At 38.3% G+C, this 19,180-nt stretch overlaps 1 protein-coding gene across 1 annotated transcript in view; it reads left to right on the top strand.

Annotated features, from left to right (window-relative positions):
* RELN (reelin) overlaps positions 1-19,180 on the top strand; it is a 530,360-nt gene that overhangs the window by 72,893 nt on the left and 438,287 nt on the right. The window lies entirely within an intron of this gene.

Raw genomic sequence — 19,180 nt, 5'->3', positions numbered from 1 at the left:
TCTACTGACTGAGCCAGCCAGGTGCCCCTCAGCAAGCTGTTTTTATAAACAGTTCTTACGATCCTGAATTAGGTGAAAAGTGTCATGTTAAGTTGGGCAAGTAAGCATTGCACAAAGTGGAAGGTAGTAATGATTGTTGAAATGATTGAATTCTATGAGTATTCATGAAAGAATGTGTTTTAATATTTAATGCCCTTACATGGAGTCCTTGTCCTTGAATCAGAGACTTGGCAGTTTACTTAAATGGGGAAGCAGAAGGCTACATGATTGTTACTGAGCCCAGAGGATTCTCAATTTTGAAATCCCTGGTTTACCCATTATGCGGTAAACATGCCAAGCTGGAATTAAATAGTCCCTTTTCAGCATCAAAAATGCAAATTTAATATCTCCGTTTATGTAAGACCTGAAATCACTGATCTTGAGATTGGAAAACTGCACAAGACTCCCTACATTGATATGAAAAAGATAGAATTGCCTTATCAGAGTCAGCCATGTGTTCAGCGTTTTCTCTTTTCTGGGGTGTTTATTAAATAGATAATCTTTACCTACTTTTGATATGTAAGAGGGCACCTCCTCTGCACCAAGTCCTAGCAGTAGCTGTGTCCAGGTGACTCATTGATTGATGTCAGAGCAGTGCTGTTGATGCCCACTGATGCCCCACTGTCACCCTGCTGGCCCAATATGCGACTCCCAGCCTCGTTGATGCCCCACTGATGCCCCACTGTCACCCTGCTGGCCCAATATGCGACTCCCAGCCTCGTTGATGCCCCACTGATGCCCCACTGTCACCCTGCTGGCCCAATATACGACTCCCAGCCTCGGGGCTTCACGGAACCTGGAAGTCATTTAATCATCACGTTAAATTATCTGACATGGAGAATTTGCCCTATTTGTAAACGATCTCTGATAAGCTTTTACGATGTGTTGGTAACTACTTCTAAGTTCTAATCCTCAAGAAAAATAAAATTCTTCGGTCTAAAAATTCCGCTTATTTAGCCCCATCCTTTTTTTGCTGTGCAGCGGTGGAAGGTCAGCTTACGGTCCTATCGACGGACATAATATATATGATGTGCTACCTGTTACGTTACAACAGGACTCACAAGCAGGGTTGCCACATTCAGCAAATAAAAATGTGCAGGCCGTCTGGTTAAATTTGACTTTTAGATAAACAATTTTTTTAGTGAAAGAATAAAGTATTTGGGATAAGGCGTTCTGGGTTCTCCCTTAGCAGAATTAAACCAAAACCTCAGGGAGTGGGGTGTGGGCATTGGTTGTTTTTAATGTCATTTCGATTGCTGGATGGGGATGTTGCAATGTTCGTGCAGGGCTGAGAAGTGCTGTACTGGGTCGGTCCAGGTCTGGTAGCAGCAGCCCCTGGGACCTGTCACTCCAGGGTTCCAGCCTGTCTCTAGACTCAGTGAATCAGATATGCTGGGGGTGAGACCCAGTGACCACTTTCTAAGAATCCGTCCAGGTGATTTGGGTACACACCAAATTTTGAGAACCACTCGTCTACATTCATTAAGTGGGAGAGATAGACATTATTTAACTGACTGTATACATACATAATAGCAAAGCTTGCTAGAGGCAAGCTTGCAGAAGTCCTGAGTGCTGGAAAACATTATGCCGGAGAAATGAGCTCTGGTCCGGAGTGAAATGGCATGGAAGTAGGAGAGGCTTTCCTGAGGAAGTGGCGTTGAGCTGAGATGTAAGCTTGATTTCTTCATCTGTGAAAGGGGTTGGTAAGGCACCTGCTTTATAAGATTCGTGAGAATTAAAGGGGGTTATTTACATGAAGCCCTTTAACAATAGGAAACACTCAGTAAAACTGGGGATCCCATAATTTTCCTGATAACTGAAGCAGCTGCTTTCCCCAGCCTAGGAGTTGTATATACTTCCTTTGAGAGGCAAAAAAAACAGTTCTTAGGAGGAATTAATTGGGTTTGTAGATCCAGATGATTCGAGAGGACTTGGCTGAATGAAATAGCTGTCACTGGCCACAATGGAGCCTTTCCCTGAGAAAAATCATTAAATCTCATTCATAAGTGTGTTGGAAACGCGTTTTGAAAGGACACATAAAATGCAGGTGTCATATTGCCTCTGATTTTTGCTAGTAAGGCAAACAAAAAACTAGGAATGCAATTGTTAGAAGTTATTTTTTAAATTTTATTTCAGAGAGAGAGAGAGCAGGGGGAGGGGCAGAGGGAGAGGAAGAGAGAGAATCTCAAGCAGACTCCACACTGAGTGTGGAGCCCCGACTTGGGGGCTTGACCGACTGAGCCACCCAGGTGGCCCAATTCTTAGGAGTTATTTGAGACACCTGGGCTTCTAGGCATTTTCTCTGGTGACTTTGAAAGCTGTAGAAAGGCAGTTTCACTTGAATTAGAATGTTTTTTGATTAGCTTAAATTGCAGTTGGTCTCCCCGTCTCTATGAACCCTGTATCATGAGGTTGATGGTCTGAAGAGTCTTCAAAATATGAAGTCCGCTCATGGTCTTTTGACTTCCGTAACCACAGCTCAGGCCTCCCACCAGTCAGTCGGCATTTTTATAGGACATAATTTTTACATGGATGGGTAGATAAGTGAGATCTTTTGTAAGTCCCAGTAATAGCCACATAAGTTTACATGGATTTATATGATAGTGGTAAATTCCTTTAAAAAATTTAATTTTAGGGGCGCCTGGGTGGCTCAGTTGGTTAAGCGACTGCCTTCGGCTCAGGTCATGGTCCTGGAGTCCCGGGATCGAGTCCCGCATCGGGCTCCCTGCTCAGCAGGGAGTCTGCTTCTCCCTCTGACCCTCCTCCCTCTCGTGCTCTCTCTCTCTCATTCTCTGTCTCTCAAATAAATAAATAAAATCTTTAAAAAAAAAAAAAAAATTTAATTTTACACCTCAATATTATTAAACAGAGTTAATCTTTGGAAGTGATGTTTTTGAATAGAGAGCAGGAGATAGTTTAGATAAATGGTCACCTTAGAAAACAAAACCACATTAATTTTTTGATATTTGACTTAAGTTTAATATATTCTTTACAATTTAAGAAAATGAAGATCTGAGTAGGGTGCAGATAAGAAAAGAGAGGAAACTCTTACAGAAGGTAAATTGTAAAAAGAATTGCTGCTTTTTGGTAGTTTAGTATTACAGTAGGATCAGGCTGAAAAAATGTGGCATTCTTTGATCTAGAACAAAAGAGTTATTGAATATGTAATCTATCATTAGGCTCTGACTTAATTGATGGAATGTTAAGCAAACTTGGTTTGTTTGGCATTTTCCCAACATAGCATAGGATTAGGGTGGGTTATATTTAACTAGCTGTGTTAAATAAGACAAAGTAAAACATGAAGTTGAGTCGAAAAAGGACTTCTGAAAGTTTTTTCCTTTTATAGTTAATTTTAATTGTACTAATTACATGAAAGTTATAGCCGCTCTCCTTTAACTATAAAATGTGGTGTGACCAGCCAAAATAAGACTGTAATTATTCTTAAGATACTGTTGTATAAGTGTAATTCCACTAACATAACTACAGCCTTTTATGCAAAACCAGAATTCTTTAAAATGCATGCCTCACTGACCAAAAATAGACAAATGCCTAATAGCCAGAAATACATTAAAACAATAGCAATGCAAAAGCTGACTATATGCCAACAATGCGTGATTTGAAATACCTCATTTTGCTTGTCAATATAAGAAAACATGCTGCCCTAGGGAAGAGTGATGTTTAATTATGGATATCTCTTTGTGCAACCCAGAAGAAAAAAAAAATGCTTCCTCTTGTCTTTGGCATTGAATTCCAGCTCAATCATGTAAATCTTCAAGGCTCTTTGTGGTCGCTCAATGAAAGGCTATTTGAATATCCTTTCATACAAAATTATTCCTTTTCCAGAGGCTGAGATGCATTTTACTCAATATTTAGTATTCTGGCTCTAAAAGCATTTTACTCAGTTTTTGGTATTCTGGCTTTAAAACCGGAGAACTGGGTTTGCAGGTCTGATGAGTAGCAGCCACACTTCAAGTTGTTAGACCTTGCGTAAATTAAACGTTTGTGCTTTGCCATTGCTAGATCATTGTGCTCAGCTAATACATGAGCCGTTTTAACAGTTTTTCATGTAAACTTTTGTAATTTTCTATGTGTTTCCTTTCCTTTTCCTATAATAATGAGGCATTCTGGATCCAATCGTTTGTTAAATTACAAAATTCCTAAAATGGCAAGATTTGATGAAATCCAAGTTTGGGGAGAAAATACGGTGAACAGATCCAAGATTTTTTCTTTTTAATTTTGCTCTTAAACATTCAGTCAATCATGTCATGTTTTTAATGAACATTAAGCAACTAACATAAGAATTTAATATTTTCAATATTACTTTTAAAACATGGTAGTAGAATTTTTTAACTTAATAATCTGACTTTTTTTCCACTGTAATCTGACACTCTAACTTTAGATGAATAGGGATATATTTATAAAACACATTAAGTGTTTTAAGATTTAAAATTTTAGTAAATCTTATGTTCGTCACTAGTTAATAAAAATGCATACTTTACCAGTAGACTTTGATTGTATGTTAATGTTTCATTGCCATGTTGCAAATTTTTGTCACTACTTTGTTTTATTGTCATTAAAAATAAAAATACAGGCTTTGTTTAAGCTAAATTTTGTTGATCATTCACATTGAAACTAAGTAGAACCTTTTACAACTTTTACAGTGTTACTAGTTGTCACTAGGAATGTAGGTTCCTGGGCATTAAATACAGTTCAATCTTAGGTGTCCTATCCTTGTGCCTTTGAGACACACACATATGTTATACATACATATATTTAGGCTTTAAAAAAATATAAAGAGGGGACAGCCACTAGGAACTTCATTAAATAGGCTTCTCTATAGTAATGCTGTTTATTCACTAGCCTAAATTAGGCTAAATTACTCAGAATGATCTTGTTAAATTTATTTTGTCTGTCTTTACAAAGAAACGCTTTGTAACACGCTTGAGGAATTTTAAACATATTCAGGGATTTTGAAAGCATGACCTTTTATTGGATATGGTAAATGATCTATAATTAACAAGACGACTTTAGGTTAATTAAACAAATTGCTGTAGTCAATGGTACCAGGAGCATAGCTGACAAGAGTGGAAATTGCCATTAATTTTTCCTATTTACTGGGTATTAACCTAAGTTTGGTCTTAACTCATTAATTTGGTCTCAATTTCATTTGCATATGCCAACATTACTTTCATTAAGAAATAGTATAATGTAGTTTGTATTTGACATATGACTAAGGAATTCAGGGATTATTTCCCAATTTCTAAATAACTAAAAAGAATCATTTACTAGAATAGTGGATGTGATGAATATAAAGTTGTTGAATTAGTCAGTCAACAAATTGCTGAAGCAAATGTTGAGCGGCCTGAGATTTGGGCCAAGTGGAGGAGTTAGGGGAGAAAGACAGCTCAGTGCAGGGGTTCATCACATGACTTCTAGAGCTAGGCAGCTCAGGTTCCACACTCCCCTGCCACTGCTTCTTCCTAACTTGGGCCACATTCTTTCTTTCCCTAAGCCTCCATGTCTGCATTTGTAAAATGAGAGGCACCTTGTTCACAAAATTGTTGAGTGGATTAAGTGCGTTATCTCTTTAAGTGCCTAGTATATGTGCTTAAAATAGGTATTATTTATTTAGTTTTAAAGATTGTATTTATTTTAGAGAAAGAGAGAGCAAGAGCAGGGGGAAGGGCAAAGGGAGAGGGAGAGACAGAATCTCAATAAGACTCCCCACTGAGTGTGGAGCCTGATGTAGGACTCAGTCTCACGACCCTGAGATCATGACCTGAGCTGAAACCAAGAGTTGGACATTTAACCAACTGGGTCACCCAGATGCCCCTAAAATAGGTATTATTTAAAAACTCAGAAAGAAGTGAGAATTCTGTCTCTGAAATAGCAAATAGAATGAGACGATAGTTTCAGTGGCAGAATGTTTGAAAGAGGAAGTTTGACTTTAATTTGGATGGCAAGCAACACATGCAGTTTCTTACCCATAGAATTTCGAGCTCAAATGGACCCTTGGTAGAGCCCGGCTTAGCCCCTGCCACAATGTATAGGTAAGGAAGCAAGGCTTAGGAAGGGCGAGTAGTAGCTATTACATGAGCTGGTGTAAGGGTGATGAGTAAAACCAGTGTTCTGACATCATATCCAGTTCTCAGATACTTTTTTTTGAAATATAATTCACATACCATAGAATTTACTATTTAAAGTATACATTTCAGTGGTTTCCAATATATTCACAAGGTTGTACAACCAACACCATCTAATTTCAGAATATTTCATCACCTCCAAAAGAAACTCCATCCCCGTCTAGCAGTCACGCCCCAATCTGGCGCCCACCTCCATGGAACTCTCTATTCCCTCCTCCGTACTTCAGTCTCTGCCCTGACCTCCACGAGCCATCTCTAACAATCTACTGACAACAACAGATCTACTTTCTGTCTCTATGCATTTGCCCATTTTAGACATTTCATGTAAATAGAATCATACAATACATGGCCTTCTGTGTCTGGCTTCTTTTACTTAGCATCATGTTTTCAAGGTTCATCCCTGTTGTAGCAGATACCAGTATTTCATTCTTTTTTACAGCTAAATAATATTCCATTGTATTGCTATACCACATTTTGTTTGGTAGGTGAAAGGTTGACAGTTCCCAGATTCTTAAAAGGAGTTAGAGTTGTGCAAATTGGGAAAGAAAAAGTTTAAGGAGGATGCAAAGCAATTGGGAAAACCAACGCCCTTCAGTACTTACCAGCCACCCTAAAACCTCTGAAGATCAAATTGTGGAGTCTGTTCTGTGGCTTAGACCCGAAAATGATTTAATCTAAAAATCAAGATGAATTACTCCACTGCCCTCCTTCCTGCCATTCAAGGGAGATAGGCCACTGTGGCATGATTTTACCCTAACTCTTTGGCCCCATGTAAACCACGAGCAAGATACCCAAACCAAGCTGAGTCAATCAGATTTACCGGTACAGGAATTTGGAATCAAGACTCACCAGTCCCAGTCCAACTCTTCATGTGCTAATCAAGGCACGTGTAAACATTTGGGAGCTCTGGGCAGCCATCATCCACAAGGGCTCAGAGGAATGTTGTGCAGGGAGAGGAGAAGGGGAGACAGACAGAATGTTGCCTGAGGTGCCAGAGCTTTCCAGGCTCTTATTCGGGCTTTCTTCCCATCAGGCTGGGATATTCTTGGGTTGTACGAAACAATAATAAAAATAGCTAACATTTATCAAGCACTTGCTATGTGGCAGGTGTGTTGCAGGTATTAACTCTTTTGATCCTAACAAAATCCTACTAATTATCCTCATTTTGTAGATAAAGAATCTGAGGCACAGAGAGGGTAAGTAGCTTGCCGAAGGTCACACATAGGGAGTTGCAAAGTCATAATTAGAACTCAGCTCTATAGTCTCTCCTTAAGCTCCCCTTACAGCCCAAGCCCGCTTGAGTTGGTTTCTATTACAACCAAAAGAACCTTGACTAAAAGAAGGCCCTCTCTGCTATAGCCCAGCCTATAGGGCTCCCAACTCTTCCTCCCGTACCTTTATAGGCACGTACATTCCCACCACACATACACATACACCTGTGCACCAATCATAACACAGTTCCAAAATCCCAGCTGCATTAAACTCCATGCCTTTGTCTATAGTGCTTGGATTTTCTTCTGGTTCTCTCTGCTGGGCAGACATCCCTCCCTCTCTCAGGGCCTTTGTCTGACTCACCTCCTCTGTTGAGCCTTTGTGACCCTACTCCCTGCTCCTCCCTGGCGCCCACCTCCATGGAGCTCTCTATTCCCTCCTCCAGACTTCAATCTCTGCCCTGACCTCCACGAGCCACCTCTAACGATCTATTGAATTTACGTGTTTAAAACCTTTATACCTCTTTGAGGACAAGAAATGATCTAGTCCTCTTCACTCTTATGGCACATAATAAGTGCTCAATAAACATAACTTTGAGGATATTCCTGAATCTATGTATGTACATATAAATCTACCTATCTATACATATATTTAAAACTATGCAAAAATATATAAACTTTATCATCAGAGATTCTGGGGAAATTTATTACCCTGCCTACCACTTTGTTCCTTTTTTTCCTGGAGGTGGCAGGCACCCATGCCTTTAGATATGAGAGAGACTAATGAAGTGACTTCCTTAGAATCAAGAGATAGGAAGAAGTTCAGGAGATTGTCCACTCCAGCCTTCCATCTTAGGGCAGGTCAGTGTCCTAATGATACATGACAGTGAAGTTCTTCTTTTATCTCTTAGATCTTTCAAAAATTGATGACTCTGTAATTTCTTGGGAACACATTCTAAGATTACATCGAGTGAGATGATTAAGGAAGGTTTCCTGGTATATATGTGTAACCCCCTGCATCAATTTCAGTGCTTTTTCTCCTATAATTTTTTAAGTAATTGAAAAAGGTAAATGTTTGTTAAAAGGTCAGTAAGTAACTTATTTTCTTTCCTTTCAGCTAAAAAACCACACTCCACATAAGATTCATCTATTTCATAACTCCTTCATGCTTTACCTTGTCAGTTGTCTCTGGACACTGCACAGATTCTAGATTCTGGAATTTAGCCCTGATAAGACATGTGCCCTGAAACCCTTGTAAGTACTTTAAAAATGTCTCCCTAAGGCAAGGGAGTTCTTCTGACTCTTTCTCTTCCTTATTCCTGCTCAAATTCATGTGCTCAGAATCACAGGGAACTGGTTGTTCAGAAATACGAATGTCAGGAAAGTCACATTCTTAGAACGAATTCTAATGGAAGTTGCCACTATGCTATATAAGTTATGATTTTTTGAGATTGTTTTGTTACAATTTTGTCTGTCAGTGTGAACAGATTGTGAAGAGACTCTTCTATCTGGCAAAAGTAACCTTATTAAAGAAGATGTTTGCCTCCCAAACAGCACTGAACAAACAAGGACAGAGCAATAGGTTTTTATGTGGGGGTACTTTCTCATGTCAAAGTTTTAAAAAGTAATTCTGGAAAATAAGTTTCTGTAAATGAGGTCTTATCCCTTACTAGATAAAGACAGAGTCAGGAATATTTTACTCTTTTTCTTAAATAATACTTTTACAAACCACTTAGGAATTGTGGCTTTGCTGATAAGAGATACTGTTATCGAGAAGAGCGACACTTTTCATAGTATGCCAGACTGTCCATTTTAACAGGAGAAAGGATCAAAGTATGTGTTTAAGGGAATAAACTTTGAATTCTGACTCTGATCTGGCAGTCATTTTGCTTGTAATATGGCTTACTCTTGACGTTTTCCAGTCCTTTTTTTGGGTATCTAGATAATGATAAATGAGTTTATGTTCCATGTTCACAGTAATTGATTTACAAATACTCTTGGTTAAAGTTGGCTGCTTCTTTCTCGGCAGTTAAATCTAAGAACAACTTAAAATAATTGTATCATGTTATTACTTTCTGGAAGTAATTCTGATAATAATCTCTGAAGTATTTTTCTTAGAATTAGTGAAAGTAAATCCTTGGCATCACCTGGAAGATAGTTCTGGATGCAGCATACGAGTTTGAAAACAGCTGTAGGAGTCCAGTAGAGGCCCTTCACCCAATGCTGGTTCTGTTTCCACTCTTGTCTTCCATTGTGTGGTTTGCATTCAGCCCTCTGATGCTGAGCTTTGCACGTCGCCTAATAGACGTGTAGGCTGCTCTCTGAGGCAAGCACACAACTAAATTACTGTTTTGGGGACTCTGAAATGCCTGAATGGAAAGATACTTGCTAGTCTGGGAGTTGCCATTTTGGAAAACAGAATAGCAAAATTGTTAGTGTTTTGGTAAAATTTCAGACTGAGCTTCCCTCCTGCTTTTCCTTCCACATGTTTTCAGACGCTGGAACCATGTTGTTGCTATTATCTAGTTAATTATGTTATTTCTGGTTCTTCTTCAGAACAGTGCCTCTCCACATGAACTCTAGTAAACAGCAAGTTAAAAGTGAAATAAATGGAGCTATCAGAGATCATGCTCTGGGAAGATGTTTTGTTTATCCTTCATGGTTTTCTTTTTTGAAATAATTAGTTATTTGCATTATGAGAGATTCTTTTGTAACCAAATTTTTAGTCTGTGTGATCCAATACCATTTCCAACGCTAATAACAAAAATGGAGAGAAATCTGTTACTAATAAACGAAGAACTCCGTTGGGGTTTGGCTCTCCGTTTCTAGAGAATGGGACAAATGAGCTGCTCTGGAATCATTATGAGGTTGACAAAGTTTATCTTTCCAGCCCCTAGCCTTTCCCCTCCCTTTTCTCTCTTTCTTTCTTCTTGTCCCCTTTTTAACAAGGAGATGATATCAGACCCATCTCAGAATGAATTTTAAAATATTGCGCTAATAGCACTTTTCCCCGCACTGCATCTTGCAATCATTAGTGTCTTATGATGCGTTAATAGCCACATACATGGCAGAAGTGTATTGCAGTATAAAGAAGCTTGGAGTATGCTGGTTAAACAAAATTAAATAGTACTTCTTAGAATCTTTAATATACTTTTCTTTTGAGATCTAGTTCCCATAATATAAAACCTACCGTTTTCAAGTGGACAGCTCAGTGATTCTTAGTATATTTAGTGTTCTGCAACCATCACCACTAATTAATCTGAAAACATTTCCATCCCCGCAGAAAGAACGCTGTGCCTATTAAGTGTGGTCAGTCCTACATCCCTCTCCTCCCATCCCCTGGCAACCACTAATCTACTTTCTGCCTCTATGTATTTACCTATTCTGGACATTTTATACAAATGAAATCATATAGTAAGTGGCCTTTATGACTGGCTTCTTTTACTTGACATGTTTTCAAGGTTCATCCATACTGAAGCATATTAAAGAATGCAGTACTTCATTCTTTTATTTTTTTTAAGATTTTATTTATTTATTTGACAGAGAGAGAGAGAGCATAAGCAGGGGGAGTGACAGGCAGAGGGAGAAGCAGGCTCCCTGCTGAGCAGGGAGCCCCATGCGGGGCTCGATCCCAGGACCCTGGGATCATGACCTGAGCCGAAGGCAGACGTGTAACCGACTGAGCCACACAGGCATCCCTGCAGTACTTCATTCTTATTTATGGCTGAATAATTGCCCATTGTTTGGATAGTCCATGTTTTATTTTTCCATTTCTCTGTTGATGAATATTTAGATTGTTTCCATATTGGCTATTATGAGTAATACTCCTATGAACATTAGTGTACAGATTTCTTATATGAACGTATATTTTAAATTCTCTTGGGTTTATATCTAGGAGTAGAATTACTGGATCATGTAGTAATTTTGTTTAATTTTTTCAGGCACTGCCAAATTGTTTTCTATAGCAGCTGCGCCATTTTATAGTCCCAGCAGCAATATGGGAGCTCCCAATTTATCTACATCCTTAACAACACTTGCTATTTTCTTCCATTTTTAAAGATCAATAGTGAAGTGATATGAAGAAGAGTCCATCCCGACTACATTGATTGTTTGAATCCCTGGACTGTAAGGATGGTTTAATCTTAGAACATCTAAATGTTTCTTCTCTGTTTTCTAATCTTCTGGCAGTGAAGAACTCTTTGTGTAATAAAAATGCTAATTTAAAAAAATTAAAATGATGAACATTTTGCCCTAGTTGTGAAGGGGCTGTTAGCCTTTTTACAACCAAAAGAAAATAACCAATACCCTAATACCCTAATAGAAAACTAGTAAAAACTCAAACCATTTACAAAAGAAGAAAGACAAATGTCCAATAAGTATGAGGAAAATATTCAACTCACTGCTAATAAAAATGCATAATTAAAACAATTATGAGGATTTTTAAAAAAGATTTATTTGAGAGAGAGAGAGCATGAGTGGGAGGGGCAGAGGGACAGAGAGAGAGAATCTCACGGGGCTCCATCTCTGGATCCTGAGATCATGACCTGAGCCGAAACCAAGAGTCAGACACTCAACCTACTGAGCCACCCAGAGACCCCAACAATTATGAGATTATAAATTTTTTTCAATTAAAGAATCATTTTTTAAAACTGATAATGATGCCTAAAATCATCTGTACTTAATTCTGGTATCAGTGCTGGAAAATTGGTATTTATTGATGTGAGTATGTATTAGTTTAGTTATCTAGAAAACAATTTGGCAATATGTAAACAAAGCAGTCAAATTTTCACATATTTTGACACCATTCTTTTACTTTTGGGAATCTATTAGAAATTTAAACAAACCCAGAAATGCAGACAAAAATTGATGCATGTGACTGTTTACCAGGGCACTGTTTATGTTAGGAAAAACTTGAACATAATCTAAATGTCAATAAAAGGTAATGATGAAATAAGCTAGAGTATTGATAGGAAGGAATAATACGCTGATATTGCATTATTTACAACAGTCAGGATATAGAAGCAACCCAAGTATCCATGAATAGATAAAAAAGATGCAACACACAAACACACACAGGACTATTATGCAACCATAAGAAAGGATGAGATTTTGCCATTTGTGACAACATGGATGGACCTAGAGGGTGTTATGCTAAGTGAAATAAGTTGGACTGAGAAAGACAAATACCGTATGTTTTCACTCAGATGTGGAATCTAAAAAACAAAAAAGATAATTAAACAAAGAGCAGAATCAGACCTGTACGTACAGAGACCAAACTCGCCAGAAGGAACGGGGATGGAGAGAAGGGCAAAATGGGTGAAAGGGAATAGGAGATACAGGCTTCCATTTAGGGAATGAATAAATCACAGGGATAGAAGCCACAGCATAGGAAATATAGTCGATAATATTGTAATGGTGTGTATGGTGACAGATGGTAGCTAACACTGTGGTGAATCATAGTATAAGCCATAGACAAGATGAATCACTGTGTTGTACCCTGAAACTAATGTAGTATTGTGTGTCAACTATGCTCAAATAAAGAAGTTTTTAAAAAATAAAATGCTGCCATTAAAGTGGTATTTTTGAGTGATAATGGCATGAGAAACTAGTTATGGTACAATTGAAATAACTATGTGCATACACACACACATACATACACTCACACATAGTTTGGATATTTACTTTGCTTCTCCAAATACACACCCATACTAACCTACTGAGGAAACTATAGAAACCTTATTTGACATGATCGGTACTGGTACTGAGTCAGTTGAAAGAAATTGGCTAGACATGTTTATTGTTTTGTGTTCTATGAATGATTAAACAATATAGTGTTTGGGTTTTTTTTAAGATTTTATTTAAATATTTATATAATTTAAAAAAGATTTTATTTGTTTATTTGACAGAGACACAGTGAGCGAGGGAACACAAGCAGGGGGAGTGGGAGAGGGAGAAGCAGGCTTCCCGCGGAGCAGGGAGCCTGATGCGGGGCTCGATCCCAGGACCCTGGGATCATGACCTGAGCCGAAGGCAGATGCTTAATGACTGAGCCACCCAGGCATCCTAAGATTTTATTTATTTATTTGACAGAGAGAGACATAGTGAGAGAGGGAGTACAAGCAGGGGGAGTGGGAGAGGGAGAAGCAGGCTACCTGCTGAGAAGGGAGCCCGATGTGGGGCCCGCTGAGCAGGGAGCCCGATGCAGGGCTCGATCCCAGGACCCTGGGATCATGACCTGAGCCGAAGGCAGACGCTTAACGACTGAGCCACCCAGGCGCCCCTAAACAATATAGTGTTTTAAGAGGCAGTCCATCCTATGGGTAGGGTCCAGGCTAGGGAGAGGGTACTAGGAGTACTTGTGTAGGTTTTGATATTAAATAGGATGGTCAGGCAATAAATTTACAAGTTTTCAGATATCAGTGAAGGACTATTCTTTAAATATGGGTCCACTGATTGGAATTCCACTACTTTTTTCTCCCCACATAAACCGTATTTCCAGTTTTAGTTTCTTTAAAATGGAGCAAGAATATAAATAGACTTGTGAAGAATTCTGAGTGCAGCATTCTAGATATTCTATGGGGTTTGTTTGTTTGGTTTTTTTTTTGCACTCTTTTACAGGTACCTTTTCAACCATAGTTTGAAAACAACACCTCTTAGGTTCTTTTTTTAAAATTGTATTTATTGGGCGCCTGGGTGGCTCAGTTGGTTAAGCGACTGCCTTTGGCTCAGGTCATGATCCTGGAGTCCCGGGATCGAGTCCCGCATCGGGCTCCCTGCTCGGCGGGGAGTCTGCTTCTCCCTCTGACCCTCCTCCCTCTCATGCTGTCTCTCATTCTCACTCTCAAATAAAATCTTTAAAATAAATAAATAAATAAATAAAATTGTATTTATTTTAATTGTATTTATTTATTTGAGAGTGAGAGAGAAAGCATGGGCGGGGGGAGGGGCAGAAGGAGAGGGAGAAGCAGGCTCCCCGCTGAGCAGGGAGCCCGATGTGGGGCTTGATCCCAGGACCCTGGGATCATGACCTGAACCAAATGCAGTTGCTTAACTGACTGAGCCACCCTCTTTAGGTTCTTTTTATCAAGTCTGTCCAAAGCATTCAAGTTAGTGTGTATATAAACAATAAATCTCTTAGAAGTGCTCAGTTTTTATCAGTTTATATAGCAATTCATGAAATTATATTAGGTTAATAAGAGGTTCAAATGAAATAAACAGATTTCGGGGCACACCCTAGATAAATGCACATATAAGAACATACCAGGGGCGCCTGGGTGGCTCAATCGGTTAAGCGTCTGCCTTCGGCTCAGGTCATGATCCCAGCGTCCTGGGATCGAGCCCCGCATCGGGCTCCCAGCTCAACGGTGAGCCTGCTTCTCCCTCTCTCTCTGCCTGCCTGTCTGCCTGTGATCTCTCTCTCTCTGTCAAATAAATAAATAAAATCTTTAAAAAAAAAAAAAAAGAACATACCAGATAAGCACACATGTGGAAGCATAAAATCAAACACAAAAGCAGGGTACCTGCTCCCCCATGTGCAAGGCTGATGGGACCAAATAAGTTGGCAAAAGAAATGCTATCACAGTGATATTTACATGATTTTATATTATGTGTAGGTACTCATCTAATGAACTGATGTTATTTTTAAATATGGTGTAGTAGGGATGTGACTGAACTATCTCAATCTATTTTTTTAAATATTTTATTATGAAGAATTTCAAACAGCCATCAAAGTTGAAAGAATTTTACAGTGAGCCCCCACTAGCTAGGTAGAGTTTGTATGCAATGAAATGCACAATTCTTAGGGATATATAAGGTTAGATCTGATAAATGTATAAACCTGTGTAACTCAAGCCATTATGAAAATATAGAACATTACCTTCGCCCTAGAAAGTTCCCTCACGCCTCTCCTCCATCAGCTCTCACTTCCACTTTCCAAAAGCAGCCAATTTTTATTTTATTCCACCATAGATTAGTTTTGCCTGTTCTGGAACTTTGTGTAAATGCAGTCATGGAATAAGTACCCTTTTGTATAAGCTTCTTTCACTCAGCATAATATTTTTCAGATTTTTGCATGTTGTATGTATCAGTACTTTGTTCCTTTTTATTGCTGGATAGTATTCCTTTGGACACCTGGCTTGTTTTTTGGTTTTGGTTATTATGCATATAGCTGCTGTATGTACATAGTCATCTAAGTCTTTTTGTGAGTATATGTTTTTGTTTTGTTTGTTTTGCCGGGCTTGAACTCACGACCCTGAGATCAAGACCTGAGCTGAGATCAAGAGTCTGATGCTTAACAGACTGAGCCACCCAGGCGCTCCTGTTTTCATTTTTACTGGGTAAATACTTAGCAGTGAAATTGCTGGGTCTTGTTTTATAAGAAGCTGCTAGGCTTTTTCCCAAAGTGGCTGTACTTTTTATACTCTGAGTATAAAAGTTGCAGAACGTTATAAGATTATAAGAGTTGTAGTTGTTATGCATCTTCATCTACACTTGGTGTTGTCAGTGTTTTTAATTTTAGCCATTTTGGTGGGAATACGGTGGTATCTCACTGTGGTTTTAATTTGCATTCCCCAGCTGACTAATGATGTTGAGCACTCTTTTTTTTAAAGATTTATTTATTTATTTGAAAGAGAGGGAGAGTGCCCATACAAGTGGGGGGAGGGGCAGAGGGAGAGAGAGAATCTTTAAGCAGACTCCCCACTGAGTGCAGAGTCCGAAGCAAGGCTCCATCCCACGACCCATGAGATGAGGATCTGAGCCGAAATCAAGAGCTGGACGCTCAACCGCCTGAGCCATCCCCTGTTGAACACTTTTTCATGTGCTTACTGGCTACTTTTGTCAAATATCTGTTCAAACCTATACCCACTTTAAAAAGTTGAATTGTCTTCTTACTATTGAGTTATACAGAAGTTTTAATATATACTGGGTACTAGTCCATTATTAGATATATGTTTTGTGAATATATTGTCCGACTTATGACATCTTATGATGTGTAGAAGTTTTAAATTTTCATGAATTCGAATTTTTTCATTTATGGTTATTGTTTTCTGTGTCCTGGCTAAGGAAACCATTGCCTGTCCTAATGCAAATCTTATTTTTTAATGTGTGCCAGGTGATGGAGCCTAAAAAGTAGCTATTTTTCTTGATTTTTTTTAAGTAGCTATTTTCAATCTTCATAATCTTTGGGTGCGTATAGAGCAGATATTAGAGTTCATATACAGTATTTCTAAAAGTTTCTCATTAACCATTGCCTGATTGTTTTTTAAAAAGTTAGGACACTTTTCATTAATGTGGCATCATTTTTACCCTCAAAAGTTTTTCATCCCACATGTGTAAGCTTCTGATGTTTTATAAGCGACTGAAATTGCTTCAGACTCCCGGATTATGCTGTGATAAGCCAAATGGGCTTTAGGACACTCCCTTCACACCAGAGACACATGCCAGAAACAAAACAGATGGTAAACTAGGCAGAAATGACCCTCGGCATTCTCATTAGAGCAGTTGGGGAAATTTTAATGGGCCCCCATTTGCCTCGTGCTGTATCTAATACCCTTTGAACTGCCACTTTTTTTTTTTCTTGTTACAAGTCAACAACCACCATGTATATTTTAATAGGGATTATCAAACACAATTTGCCCAGAAGATGTACAGTCCTCTAATGCTAATTAGCCAAGTTTAAATAATCACTGAGTTCTGGGATAATTGGAAAGAAACACTGTTTTTCTTGCCAGTGCATAATTACTAATTAACAGGAAGATAAAATATCTGTGTAGCAGTGATATCTAGGAGAATCTGTTAACAGTTAATTAACTGATGAGTTGATGCCAAGTCAGTGTTGGTCAAGAAAGTTTACACATGAAGTTCTTATAAAATAAATAAATAAATATACACGTCATGGAAAGATCACATTGTTGAGCCAGAATAGAGCATGGGTGGAGTAAAGACTGTGGGACTCTGACCTAGCATTATAGTGCTTAAGGGGGCCAGTCATTTCATTAAAGAATTAGTGTCTCTTTGGTGCTAAATATTAAAAACACCAACTGCTGGTTTCTACTCTGCTGTTAACACATAAGATTTGAGGCTTCATTAATTTGCTTTTCTCTTGATCCTGATAATTGCATGGGCTTTCTCAACCTTAACATATCCTCATGAAATTGGACCACAGCTTCCTCTGTGTTTTTCTGTTTACGAGAGTTACGACTTGAGTGTGTGAAATGGGTAGCTGGAGATTCACAAAGAAGAAAATAAAAGCTTGACTGCCAATTTTCTTTGTTTTTGTTAATGCAGGAGTTACCATTGTGCTCTTCTTCACAAGTATTTGGAAACACATCCATTAAGCCATTTTTTAAAAGTTAACATTTTTGTTAAAGAATAGCATGCTTTTAAACCTATTTTTAATTTTTTCGTTTAGACTAATGAGTGAGTGGGTAGTGCCAAGCATTTGATACAAACTGCCTGATAATTTAAGTGTTTTGAAATTCCATTTGTTTGGGAAAAACTAAAAATTCAATTATTTCTATATGAATGCATACTTTTTTAAAACTTTTTTTTTGCAAAATCTTCATTGCAGTGAAGAGTCTCCTATAGGTAAAAAAAATCTTGTAGAATTTAGAAGTTCTGTGAATAATAAAACGTTGAATTGTTCAAAAGACAGGAAGATGATAAAACACTCGGTAAAACTATGGTTTTGTAGATTGTGGTGGAAATGAAGAATATGTTTGCTAATTTCTTTTGGAATACATGAAAGAGTAAAGAAAGCTTTGTAGCAGGAACATTTTAATCCTTGTACACACACTTACACTTAATACACTGAGAGTTCTGGAAGTTGTTATTGTAATAGAAATTTTTTTTTAATTAAGATTTATTTATTTATTAGAGAGAGAGAGCATGAGAGGGGGGAAGGGCAGAGGGAGAAGCAGACTCCCCGCCGAGCAAGGAGCCCAATGTGGGACTCGATCCCGGGACTCCAGGATCATGACCTGAGCCGAAGGCAGTCGCTTAACCAACTGAGCCACCCAGGCGCCCCTGTAATAGAAATTTTAATTTTACAATTTATTCCCTTATATTCAGACCTCAACTGTAGCTTCGTCTTCAAAGAATGAAAGAAGGAGAATCAATATAGTGTTGTTTTACTCCATTTTACTAGACTTTTAATTAATTTGGTGATGCGGAATCACTTAACCAATTTACTTCTCAGTCGTACACATTTCTAATCTTAATGACCCTCAGCCTTGGGATATACAGTATTCTTTAGTTAATGTTTCAACACATCATGACACAGATACATATCATTTCATGATTTTTGTTTTGATTCAGTGTATTTCTGTGAGTTCTTGTTTGCACAGTAAAAAGTATAATCTCTGCTAGGTCGTGGTATTACAGAAGTTTGGAAAGCTTTAAGAGGATGTCCTTCCAACACTGTGGTTGCTTAAGTGTGTGTGTGTTTACGAGCAGATACTTACGTTCATTAGATCTTTGGCATGTAAGATTTATTTGTAGTTTCAGTGACCAGTACGCCTCCTCAGAGAGCAAGACCATGTAATAACTTGTTATTCAGCTAGTGCACAAATTTGAATAGGACACATTTGAAGACTTGGTGAATAACCACTATATTACCCATATTTCAGTGCATTTTATTTTTCTCTAATTGTTCTCATGCAGTGTGAAAGTGTTAAGAACTTTTATTTCTTTGTGAAAATAGCCCTCAAAGAGGTTATCCATGAGAACTACAGATGAACACGAGGGAAAGTGAAGAGTCTTAGCCTGGATGCTCACATCACTAGGTTC

This window comes from Mirounga angustirostris, unplaced genomic scaffold (genome assembly GCF_029215605.1).
Source record: "Mirounga angustirostris isolate CCGP_5_RB_7025 unplaced genomic scaffold, mMirAng1.0.hap1 SCAF_12, whole genome shotgun sequence".
Classification (NCBI taxonomy): domain Eukaryota; kingdom Metazoa; phylum Chordata; class Mammalia; order Carnivora; family Phocidae; genus Mirounga; species Mirounga angustirostris.
This window is presented reverse-complemented; position numbering and strand designations above follow the sequence as displayed.